The sequence below is a fragment of the Pelodiscus sinensis genome, chromosome 22 (assembly GCF_049634645.1).
Source record: "Pelodiscus sinensis isolate JC-2024 chromosome 22, ASM4963464v1, whole genome shotgun sequence".
NCBI lineage: Eukaryota > Metazoa > Chordata > Testudines > Trionychidae > Pelodiscus > Pelodiscus sinensis.
In genome coordinates this window covers 20004864-20016026 of record NC_134732.1, presented here as the reverse complement: position 1 = coordinate 20016026, position 11163 = coordinate 20004864, and the positions used below count along the sequence as shown (strand labels likewise).

Sequence of the window (11163 nt, the reverse complement as noted above, 5' to 3'; positions counted from 1 at the left end):
GTTTCATGTTTTCCAAAGTCCTGACCCCCGCCGGAGGATAACGAATCTCTGGGAGATGAAGTTGTCTTTATTTTGAATTTCAACATATGCAGTGCTGTGGCCTCTGGTGACCATTTCCCGCCTCGCCAGCTAACATGGACGGTACATGTCAGTAAACAGGAAATGTTTTCCACACCGCATATTTTTCACTCCCGCTGGTTTGAACGAAGAGGTCAGAAAGAATCCTCCGTTGCTGGGAGGTAGCTGATATGCTCTCAACAATGGATTGTGACCTACTGCTATGAATAGACAACAGATATGGAAAAGGAGGGGTTAGACCAAGCCACAGGAGCTGATAACTTTCATAAACTCAGGGGGGCTGAGTCTGGCAGCCGGGGGAACTGGGGACATGAGATCACTCACAGCTGAACCCACAGTTTAGCGTCAGGTCATCTCTGTATCTGAATGTGCCGGTGTTGCAGGGTCTCTGATCTGGGATAACACTGTCCACCTTGATCTGGTGAGGTACATTTCTGTATTGCTTTTCACGGATCATGCATCTGCCTTAAGTGTTTTGCTGAACAGGGAAGCGATCACATGTAGGCTTAAAATTAAACACACGCTAAAGTGATTTGCTGTCTCAAGACCTTCGAACAGTTAAGTATGCACATAACAGGAATGGCGTAGCTTTGATGCCAAGGAGCCTGTTCACATGAGTAAATGCTGTGCTGAAAGAGGATGTCCGGGCATTAAATGTTTTTATCTGAATCTGGGGAGAAACACACCCAGGCATACCGAAAAAAGCTCTCCCTCAGCAGCATAGAGAAACTGAGGCAGCACAGCCGTAAAGACGTGGGCTGTGTTTTCAGATTATTTCCTTTCCAGAGGATTAGGTAAACATAGCAATGGCTTTGAATATTTTACAAGGCATAGCACGTTTTTCAAAATGTGATTTTCTTTTCTCAATCAAAACTGTGAATTTCCACATTTTCAAAAAGGGGGAAAAGTTTGACTTTCTAGCTCCACTCTCTTCCAATCTTTGACCCATGCTGGCTGGGTGAACTTTACATTTTGAAATCCTCATAAAATTTGGGTGCAAAAAGGGGTGGGTTGGCTTGGAGACATTTTGACAACATTCCTGTCTTCCGATGCGCTGTAATCTTATGCATCCCGATATTTTTCTCTTCTGTTTTCCAGTGCATTTAGTGCAGGTGCTAAGTACCAGATGGCGCACTCTAGATGAAATACTGAGGGAGAAAGGAAAGTCTGTTACGTTCAGCTCCCAGCTTGACTGTGGACTACCTGATTGGAGACAAGTCACTTATTCAGCCCTGCTGCTCAGCTCCCCCTCTGTAAAATGGGAGGAACACTTCTTTATCTCGCAAGGGGTATGGCGAGAATAATAAAAAAAAAATTCCCGCGCAAGCTTCTCCCGCCAGTGTGCTTGGAACTGAACCCGGAGAGACAATGCGAGAGGAGAATTCGGTCTTTGGCTTCCAGCAAGCCACCAGCTGGGGCCACGCACACCTCCCCCTTGGGAACTTGACCGAGACTCGCTTTTTGTAGGAGGCCAGACGGCCAGCAGTTGCAACTGGCTTCCAGTCACTGCTGCCCTGGGATGCGTTCCAACCCATGAAGCAGATAGGAAAGGCTTATTGTCTTCTGCCCACTGCAGTGACAGCTTGGCCAGGGTTTTATGGCTCACCAGGTGCTGGGGGTGGGGTGGGTTTTCTTCACCCCTACGCCATGTGAGGGCCTGTGTGTTTAAGTACCTCCAGCATATAAGCAGATTCAGTGGGGGAGGAGGGGAGCAACCAGGCTGCTGTGTTCCTGGAGGGGTTTAACACTTCTAGCAAAAAGTCCCGCTCCGTCTTGGCCTGACGGAGCACAGCCAGAATGTCCAAGGAAGGCCTCAGGATGTGCTCCGGGATGGAGGAAGGGAAGTCCGTACCATAGAAATGGCCGCCTCACTGTCCCGCAACGCCTCTCTCAGAGCTGTGTAGCAGGGGGACCGTGTTTTCAGGCGGCAGGGCTAACGAACTGGCTTTAGCCCTGAGCCAGAGGAGCGGCCGGGCCCACTGCTAAAAGCTGAGACGTGCCAGTGTCTCTGAACACTCCCTCCCCGCTTTGGGGCTGGCCCTCAGTGCAGCTCGGGCAGCCCAAGAGAGGGGGGCTCTCTGCAGCCACTTGGGGCTGTCTGTGTCCGTCAGTCTGCGGGTCCCAGCACCACACTGCTTGGGGGTGGCCTGGAGACGCTCTTGGCCTCCACTCTAGCTGTGACTGGGGCAGCCCACGAGGGCTCATGCCTAGGCCTTGCCCTCCCTCAGGCCTGTCGGCCGGGGGGTGTGGGTGCGTCTCCTCAGGGGACCCCCGAGGACGCTGTTGGGTCCCTGGGAGCGGAGGGTGGGGAGCCCTGAGGGGGACGCTTCATCCCTGGGTCCTCTCCCTCTCTCGGCCCACTGTGAGCCGTCCCCTGTGTTTGTTCTGCTCGTTGAGCTCGTTATCAGCCAGCAACACACACAGGAAGTCCTGTCTGGGATTGTCCATTCCAATCCTGATTTATACAGGAAGAAAAGCATAAAAAGCCGCCCTTCCACCTCTAAAGGGACCTCCTGCCTGCCTGCAGCCCCAGTGACCAGCCACGCCAGGGAGGAGGCACAGGAGAGGAGCAGATGCAGCCAGCTGGGGAGGAGAGGCCTGGGCCATGCAGCAGCGGCAAACGGCAGCAGAGGAGGTGGCAGCTGGGTTGTGGAGAGTTGTCTGGAGTGGGAGAAGGTGGCCCCGTTCCCCATGGCTGCTGCAGCGGGCCGCAGAGAAGAGGAGCGGACGGAGCAGGTACCGTATGCCGGTTGTGGGCACAGTGCCCAAGAACTGCCGGGTGCTAGGGATGGGTAGGAAAGCCCGCACTTGTGGGTGAAAAGAGATGCCAGCGAGGGCCTATTTAGCCCCGTCCCCTCAGGCCCGTCCCTGAGGTCTCTCTCCTGTGGCTTCCATGGAAGGCTTTGCACATCAGAGAGAACGGAAACAGAGAAAGTAACTAAGAACCTCAGGGTTTGGCTCAATAAATAACCGTAGCGAATCCTTCCTGCAGCAAAGGGGAAAGAGGATAGGCAGTAGCGCTTGGTTTTTAAAGCAGCGATGGGCTTCTTTCGAGAAGAGCACCGCGTCCTGAGGTAGGGCTTACTCTGCCTTCCGTGACACTGAGGTAAACCAGAGGAATTCCTTTCACTTCAGTGTTTCTGAGGGCAGACGCCAACCCTTTGTGCTAATTTGCCATTTCGCTTCACGGCCTCTTGAGCTGCTGGTCTGGAAAAGAAGAGTGGCAGAGGCCAAATAGAAGACTTTTCATGTAGGTACTGCACTGGTGTGGTGCAAGCCCTGGGTTTTAAGGCAGTGGGAGCCCATACACGGTGGCAAGAGATTTACATTTCTTTCTTTCTTTCTTTCTTTCTTTCTTTCTTTCTTTCTTTCTTTCTTTCTCCCCACCCTGTCACGCTTGCATATGATACATGCATGTTGTTCTGTAGCTACACAGTGCAAATATGCACCACTCTTTCTGCCCCTCATCCCCCATGTGATAGTGATTCAAAAGCTCTCATGCTGATTACTGATCAGAGCCACTTGTTTTCAATTACCGATACTAAAAAAGTCATTAGGCAACATGCAGCACTGGATGATCGGGGGCTGGGAATAGCCCAGAAATCTCCAACCAAGACACCACACCCCGGGTAGCTTTTGTGCGTCTATTTGCTGCCAATGAGCTGATTCTGGCAAGCAAGCCCTCAAAGCCTATCTGAAGTTACAGCTGACGTGCCTACTTTCTGCCTGGAGCACTCCGGCAGTTCTGTGTGTGGCTAGCGAGCTGCCTCATTTCACTCCAGAGGGGGCTGCATTTCAGTGCTGGGTGATGTCCTATATACCTGCAGTCTGTAGTCAGCCATGTACTGCCCTCAGTCCGTGGCAGAACACAATGTGGGTGAGTGGCAGGTGGAGCAGTCTGTGGTTTGGGGACGATATTTGTCCTTAGTTTGCAGGGTACTTTGGGTGGGACGATATTTGTCCTTAGTTTGCAGGGTACTTTGGGTGGGACGATATTTGTCCTTAGTTTGGAGGGTACTTTGGGTCCCAGCTACTCTGATATCCAAACTGTGGGGCGAGGGGATCTGCAGAATTAGGGACCGCTCTTGCATTGGGCCTTTTTTTTTCTCTATGAAAACCGGGTTTTGCACATGCATTTCTCTTTGGGGGGCAGCAATGGCAATCAGGTTAATGCCCCAAGCACAGAACAGCAGCAGCGGGGACTTGTAGGGGATAAGCTGATGGGCAGGCTTCAGACACTGTCCTCATCAGGCAGTGGGATGCTGATGGCACAAGCCAGCGACACAGATAGAATGGCTGGGCTCAGACTCCGGCCCTAAATCCGGCTCTATTGTGGATCACAGCGAAATTAGCGGTGGGGTAAGAAAACACGGTACCCGCAGTGTGTATTTGGCTTTTTAAACATTATTCCCTGTGATCCACAGACTAATTCTGAGGCCTGAATTTGCACCCCTCTGTAATATGTAAGATTCAGCTCTGTTGGGCTATCCCACAGCTCGTTGTCCTCTGCCCAATGCAATTATAGCTTAGCCTGGGATTTCTGGATCATCAGGTGTGATCCTGGACTCCTTGCAGAGGGAAGGGAGTTTTTCTTCACCCACATGCCACTTGAGTTCCCGTGTGTTTAAATACCTCCAGGAATTGAATCTCAGAAGCTTGCTCACCTTGGCAAATGTCTTTGTGATCTGGATTCTGTGGACAGGCAGTAGATTTACCAACTGCAGCAAAATAAATCTAAGTCGCAGTCAATATACATGGGTGACAGTAAGTCATTTTAGAGCATCAGGGGGCAGATTTAGTGTTTAAAGAACAAAAAAAAAGAGACTGTCAGAAAAACCAAACTGGATCATTTAAAATATTCCCATATTCAACTTTCTCTGTCCTCCTCTCCCATTGCAACCCCCTCCCTCCCGTAATGTGACTTTTTGTATTCCTAGCTGATCTGCATCTTGCAAAGCAGATAAGCTAGAAAAGCTTTACTTTGGTCCATGTAGCGCATACTTTCATCCAATCGCTCTTGAACCAGAAATGGCCACTTAGATCATTGTGGTTTTATGATCCTTTGATTCTGTTTTAAAATGGTTTCTCCTTGAAGCAATTATTCATTGGCATAGGCATGATTTGAGGACAAATTTGATCCATGCAGGCAATGCAGATCAATTCCTGCTGTGGACTGAGGACAATATGTTCCTTAGGGAGTCATTTTACTACATGAATCTACAGAAAAACACAATATATGCCAGCTTTCCTGATTTATGCCAACTTTGCACTGGTGTAATTCCATTGAAGTTAATGGAGTAACTTTTGATTGATCCAGGTGCAATAGAGAGAGCCATGTTTTGTAAGTCCCTAGGTCTGATTTTTATACAGCAACTATCAGCATATAATAAGTGTTATACAAATAATATGCAAGTATACATAACAATCAAAAATAAACCTGGCTAAATAATAAAAGATGTTACTGTTGTTCATGCATTTGCTTTATGTTAGAGAAAGTTAAACTGCTGTGAGTTATTGCTGTAGTATTTAATTATAAGAGGCCCGTCCTAAGGTCCTCATTCAGTGTTTGTCATAGCCTGGCAAAACATTTACCTCCTGTGAGTTATGCCTGAGTAGTGACTGTAGACTTTGGACCAGAGGTACCCACCGCGCCGGGCAGTAGGTGAGCTGACAGGCTAAAGGCATGGGCCAAGTTCTTATCTCAATTTTACTTGCTTTAAGTTGCCTTGACTTCAGTGGAGCTTCTGTGGATTTACGCCATGTCAATGAGATCAAAATCTGGTGTACAGCAGGGAACAGAGTTGTGGGCTTTCTCTTTTCCTGAGCCACCTTCGTTGGCTCCTCTATGTCCTTAACTTAAAAGACTCCTTTAAAAGTTTTTCGGGAATTCCAATTGGAAAAGCGTTCCCTTAAAAAAGGAACCGTTTGGTATCTTAAAAAAGAAGCACTAAAGTCTAGGAGAGGTATTGTATGGAATGATTACTGGCTTAATCCTGATTTTATAGAAACATTATTGCAAGTAGGTTTTAAGAATTTGCTTTCTCTCTCTCTCTCTCTATCTCCATACATTCGGTCTTCTTTCTTTCTTTCTTTCTTTCTTTCTTTCTTTCTTTCTTTCTTTCTTTCTTTCTTTCTTTCCATATACACTCTCTCTCACTGGCCATGTCTACACTACAAGGTTTTTGGGCAAAAACAGCCATTTTTGCACAAAAACCGGTGGAGTGTCCACACCTCAAGTGCATTTTTGTGCAAAAAAATACAGTAAATCGACAGGACAGAGGGCTTTTGCCGGTAGAGTTATTTCTCTCCCCACAAAGAATCACTCTTTTTTGGGCTACAGCTCTTGCACAAAAAGGCAGGTGTGGATGCTCCGCAGGGGTTTCTTGCGCAAAAAGAGCCTATCTGAAAAAGCACAGGTGCTCTGATGGTCATTCTGTGAATGGCCATCAGAGCTTTCTTGCGCAAAAGCGTCCATGCAGTGTGGACGCGCTCTTGTGCAAAAGCGCATCACTTTGGCTCCTCTGTCTGGAGCACCTGGCATTGGCTGCTGTTGGCAGACAGGATACTGGGCTATACAGACCATTGGTGTGACTCCAGTCTGGCCGCTCCCATGTGCTTGTGTACACGCCTTCCTGAATAAGGATCGTTTTCCTGAATCGGGGCCTTAGTGCTGAGTGTTATTGTGTTTCCCCTGTTAGTCATTCATATATTTACAGGGCATCATTTTCATTCAAAGCCACAAGTCCCTGTACTCCTTCCTCTGGGCCCTACATTTGCTACACACCCAAAACTCGGATGTCATGGGAACTGGGTGTGCAAGGAATCCAGGATCACACATTAGCCTTCATTGAGCCTCCAGTAGGACCTAGGATTTCATGTCTGCTTTACAAATACCCACTCACTTCAGCAAAGCTGTGTGCCTAGAATGCCTGCAGCACAGGCTATAAGAACCTGCTCTCTGGGTGACACGCGGATGAGGGTGTGAGGGAGAAATGTTACCCTTAACACTTAACATGGCTTTTAATTTAGAACTGATCCGGGAAAGCATTTGGAGTGTGTAATAATTTACATTTTAGTGGGGGGTGGAGGGGCGGGAAGCGAAGCAGCTCTGCTGATCTGCGCTGGCAGAGAGATTTCAACTTTGTTAAAAATAGGAAGTGATTATGCCTGAAAGTTTCTTGCTCTTGAGACAAGCACTCTTCCATGTAGCAGGAGCCCACTTGTAATGTCGGAGGGGGTGCATTGTGGGTCAATCATCCAGAATATCAGCTTATTAGTTCATCCTCAGTCCTTACGCAGATGCACTGGTGTCAATTGGAGCTTGCCTGAATTAAGATAGGACCCAGAAAAAGGAGTCAAAATGCAAACATTTTAGCCACTAACTTCACTGCAAAATTATAAAGGGCTGCACTGCACTTAAGAACTTATGAAGCAGTCCGATAACAGAGACCTTGAATTATGGTGCATTTATTCCTACCTAGTGTGTCGTCATTAGATGTGAGGCTAAAAGCTGGGTGCCATGAACGCAGTGAGGTGTGAATTAATACACCCTATTTCACGTGTTGGTACCTGAGTATGAGTTTTCGCTTCTGTTACATAGCTAAGGAATGACCCTGCAAAGCTGAGAATTGCCCTCTCGCTGGCTTGAGGTTGAGGGTGTTTGGACTCCTACAGGATCTGGACCCCCCATTTTTCAGTCAAAGGTTTGCCTTAAACACACATGCAGTTTGGCAAAGAGTGGTATGGTGTAGTGGGCGGAGCACAGACCAGGGCGCCAGCCATTCCTGAAGTCTCTGACACTGAACTCTTTCTGAGGCCTTTGGTGAGTCACATAACCTCTCTACCGCTGTTAGCAGACCCTACCACTGCCCTACCTCCAAGGGATGAAATGAGGATTCATTGTGCAGGGTGGCGAGAGCTTTACACACAATAGGATTTCTAGAGAACTGAGACGTTTGTCCGTGGAAGGGCGCTGCTGTATTTGGTGGTAGATGTACAACAGCTGTCTGAATGTGCTACAGGGTGAGGGGCAAGCACTGAATATGGTCTCACCTTGCTCCAGGACAAGTGCTGGGCACGGCATGCTGCATAGGGGAGCAACTCTGAAATAAACTAGGATGTCCTGTGTTCTCACGCCACTGGGAGTGCTTTCAAAGTGGATTAAGCTAAACTACCCCAGTGCAGGGCCAACTTATCCATTAGGCACAGTGCCTAGGGCCCATGATACTTTTAGGGGCCCACATAAATGTTTTAATTTCTTTTCAAATCAGAAGAAAAAAATGAACTTTTAGAGTCGAAGAAAACGTTTTCATTTTTTTTCTCACATCAGAAAAAAATGAAACGTTTAGGGCCCATGAAATTCTATTAAATTTTGCCTAAAACAGAAAAAAAATAAAATGGTGAAATATTGAAAGTTAGATCGAAAATAACGTTTAATATTTTTTTTATGGAGGAAGGGGCCCACGAAAGTCATAATGCAGCCTTGCCCCAGTGCAGTGTGGGGACAGAGCATCCGCATGGAGAGCTAGTGCAGAGCTATTCCGGGCTGTTTCCCCATGCAGACGAGCCTTGAGGGCTATAGGGTACAACACACTGCTTGGGGATGGCTACGGAGGGATTTCCAAGCGTTTAAGGAAGACGGATGTTCGCCGCTCGTGAGAAGTCAGTGAGATTCCTTGGGCTCCTCTGAAAATCTCAGCCACGTGCCTTACTTTGGAAGGAATATCGCATCCAGCCGACCATATTGTGTGGGGGCTGAGAACCAGTCCTGAGTTAGGGGTCCCGCCTTGGAGATCTTTGGAATCAACACGTTTATTTTCGTGCCTATTTTACAACAACACTTTGGCATAATCCAAGATCATACTGGCCCCGACTTTCCTCCACTCCACTGACTTTAGTGGGGTCACTCCCAGTTTAGACGAGTGTAAATGAGAGGCGCATCAAGCGCACGGTATCTGCACGCAAACCCCGCAAATGAAAATTTGTCCCCCAGGACTTGTGTTGTCTAAGGAAAAAAGTACTCTCTCAAAGCACAGACGCAGTCCTGCAATAGTTCCCATCCCTTCTTTCCCGCCATTCCCCACCAACCCCTACCTGTAGTGTGGTGTCATGCTAAATATTTGCTACAAAGGTGTGTAAAAACTGGGCCTGATCCTGGACTTCTGCTACCCCACCCAGATAGTCTGGCTGCACAAGGAATCCAAGAATAAGCCCCGAATGATGAAGATCTGACTCCAGGAAACCCTGCATCAGGAGAATGGGAGTGCATAACCGTGGTTTTATTTGTTCCAACAGTAAGAAATCATGGTGCCATTTAAAGGAAGCGTCCCCCGTTCTTGACAAATGACGGATTTCGACAGATCAGGTAAGTGGCACGGCAGCGATATGAGACCTAACATCTGTATGGCTGAGCTTTTCACTTGGCTAATAGTTAGAAATGCATTTGGAAGCAGAGTTCAAAAGCCGGCACTGTTCATTTCCCCCAGGCACTAGGGCTACTGTAAAAGACTGTGCATTAAGATTATGACTGTCCCTGTGCGGCTCTTGGGAGGAGCTCTGAGTTTATGAGATTAAATGAGTGTAAGTAATAACCAAAGGGAGAGATGGATCCAGACAGAGGAATAAAACAAGTCCTGTCGTGTGCTTACTTAATGCAAGATGCTTCACAAAAAGGAGCTGCCTTTTCAGCCAGACACCGGCTGGGTTATCCTCTGTGGGGATCTGGTCTCCTCCCACTTATTCCATCCCATCACCTACCCTACCTCTCCTTCTCCACACCCCTGCTCCTTGTCAATTGCACCAGAGCCGAGGGGGGATCGCACGCTATCAATCACAAAGGCAGGGCGAGTTCCTCCGCTGATGGAGTTAGGGCACCAGCTGAGAATCTGGCTCAGCGTGTTTTACACTCACTTGGCACAATGAATCCACGGGAGAGTCCGCCCCACGGCGCATATAAAATCACATGCCTACAAACGTGTCCCCCCACCCACCCCGGCTGCAGTTGGGCATAAGGACTCCAGTTTAATAGTACTGCGTTGGGTCCCCTAAACCCTGGTAACAGCTATCCCTATGTGGCCCATCTCCTGACTTGCCTTTGCACACCAGCCTCTGGCTGGCTTTGGGGGCAGTTCTGTGCGTGGCCTGGCAGCAGGCGAGGGCTTTAAGGGTGTTTTGGGAACAGTAACACTACTGCGCTCCAATTCCTCGGGAGGGAAGATAGGGCACGTCTACCCTGCAGCGTGATTTCGAAATAACAAAGGGCGCATCTCCAAAATGATTTCAAGCTGGCGGACTCTTTCCTTCGACTGCTGTCCCCCTTGTTTCACGAGGTGGAAGGGCAATGGAAGGCAGAGCCTTCGCTCTTCCTTCAACTTCTTGCTGTGGAGACAGAGTCAAAAGCCGCATTAAGCTCTTTCGACTTCAGCTGTGCAACTGACGTCGCTGAAGTTGCATCGCTTCATTCGACTCTTGCCCTGCAGCAGAGACGTGCCCAGGACAAAGCTCATCCCAGTTTTGCATTAAGGGACTGAACGAGGTTCTTTGACCAAGATGTCCAACAAAATAACGTGCAAGCCGAGGAAAGCTGTTGGCAGCTGGACCCTTTGGCGGGATGCCTGCCTCGTAAAGAAACTGCGGTAGAGGGACTGGAGAGGCATCAGGGACACGTTTGGGCTGTTATCTTTTTCCGTCTGTGTCATGCAGTGTGCAAGGGGGCCGATCCTGTGAACTGCGGAGCACCGCTGCCTTCGCTAGAACTGGGCCTTCTGCCCTTCAGTTGGGATGCCTGGTTCTTGGCCTGTCGTGGAATTTGTTGGGCCAGAGCTACATTTAAAATTGTAGATGTTGCTCAGGGCTGTTGTAACAGAGTTGACCCTGGGTAGATGTGACTACGCTGAAGGAAGAAAGCTTGTGTGGATTTAAAATGCAGGACTATGTAGCACTTTAAAGACTAACAAGACTAACAAATTTGATCTGAGGAAGTGGGTCTGGCCCACGAAAGCTCATCGTCTAATAAACCATCTTGTTAGTCTTTAAAGTGCTACATTGTCCTGCATTTTACTTCAGCTACACCAGACTAACACGGCT

General features: G+C 48.4%; 1 protein-coding gene across 2 annotated transcripts in view; it reads left to right on the top strand.

Annotated features, from left to right (window-relative positions):
- Positions 1–2572: 2572 nt before the first annotated feature.
- The window catches only part of EGFL7 (EGF like domain multiple 7), a 41170-nt gene continuing 32579 nt past the window's right edge, over positions 2573–11163 (top strand). The window contains exons 1-2 of one of the 2 annotated variants that reach the window (XM_006120759.4): positions 2573–2814; positions 9373–9442. The gene's annotated coding sequence lies outside the window, so the exon portion shown is untranslated. The remainder of the gene's footprint in view (positions 2815–9372; positions 9443–11163) is intronic. The other variant, XM_075905346.1, reaches the window with a different exon arrangement.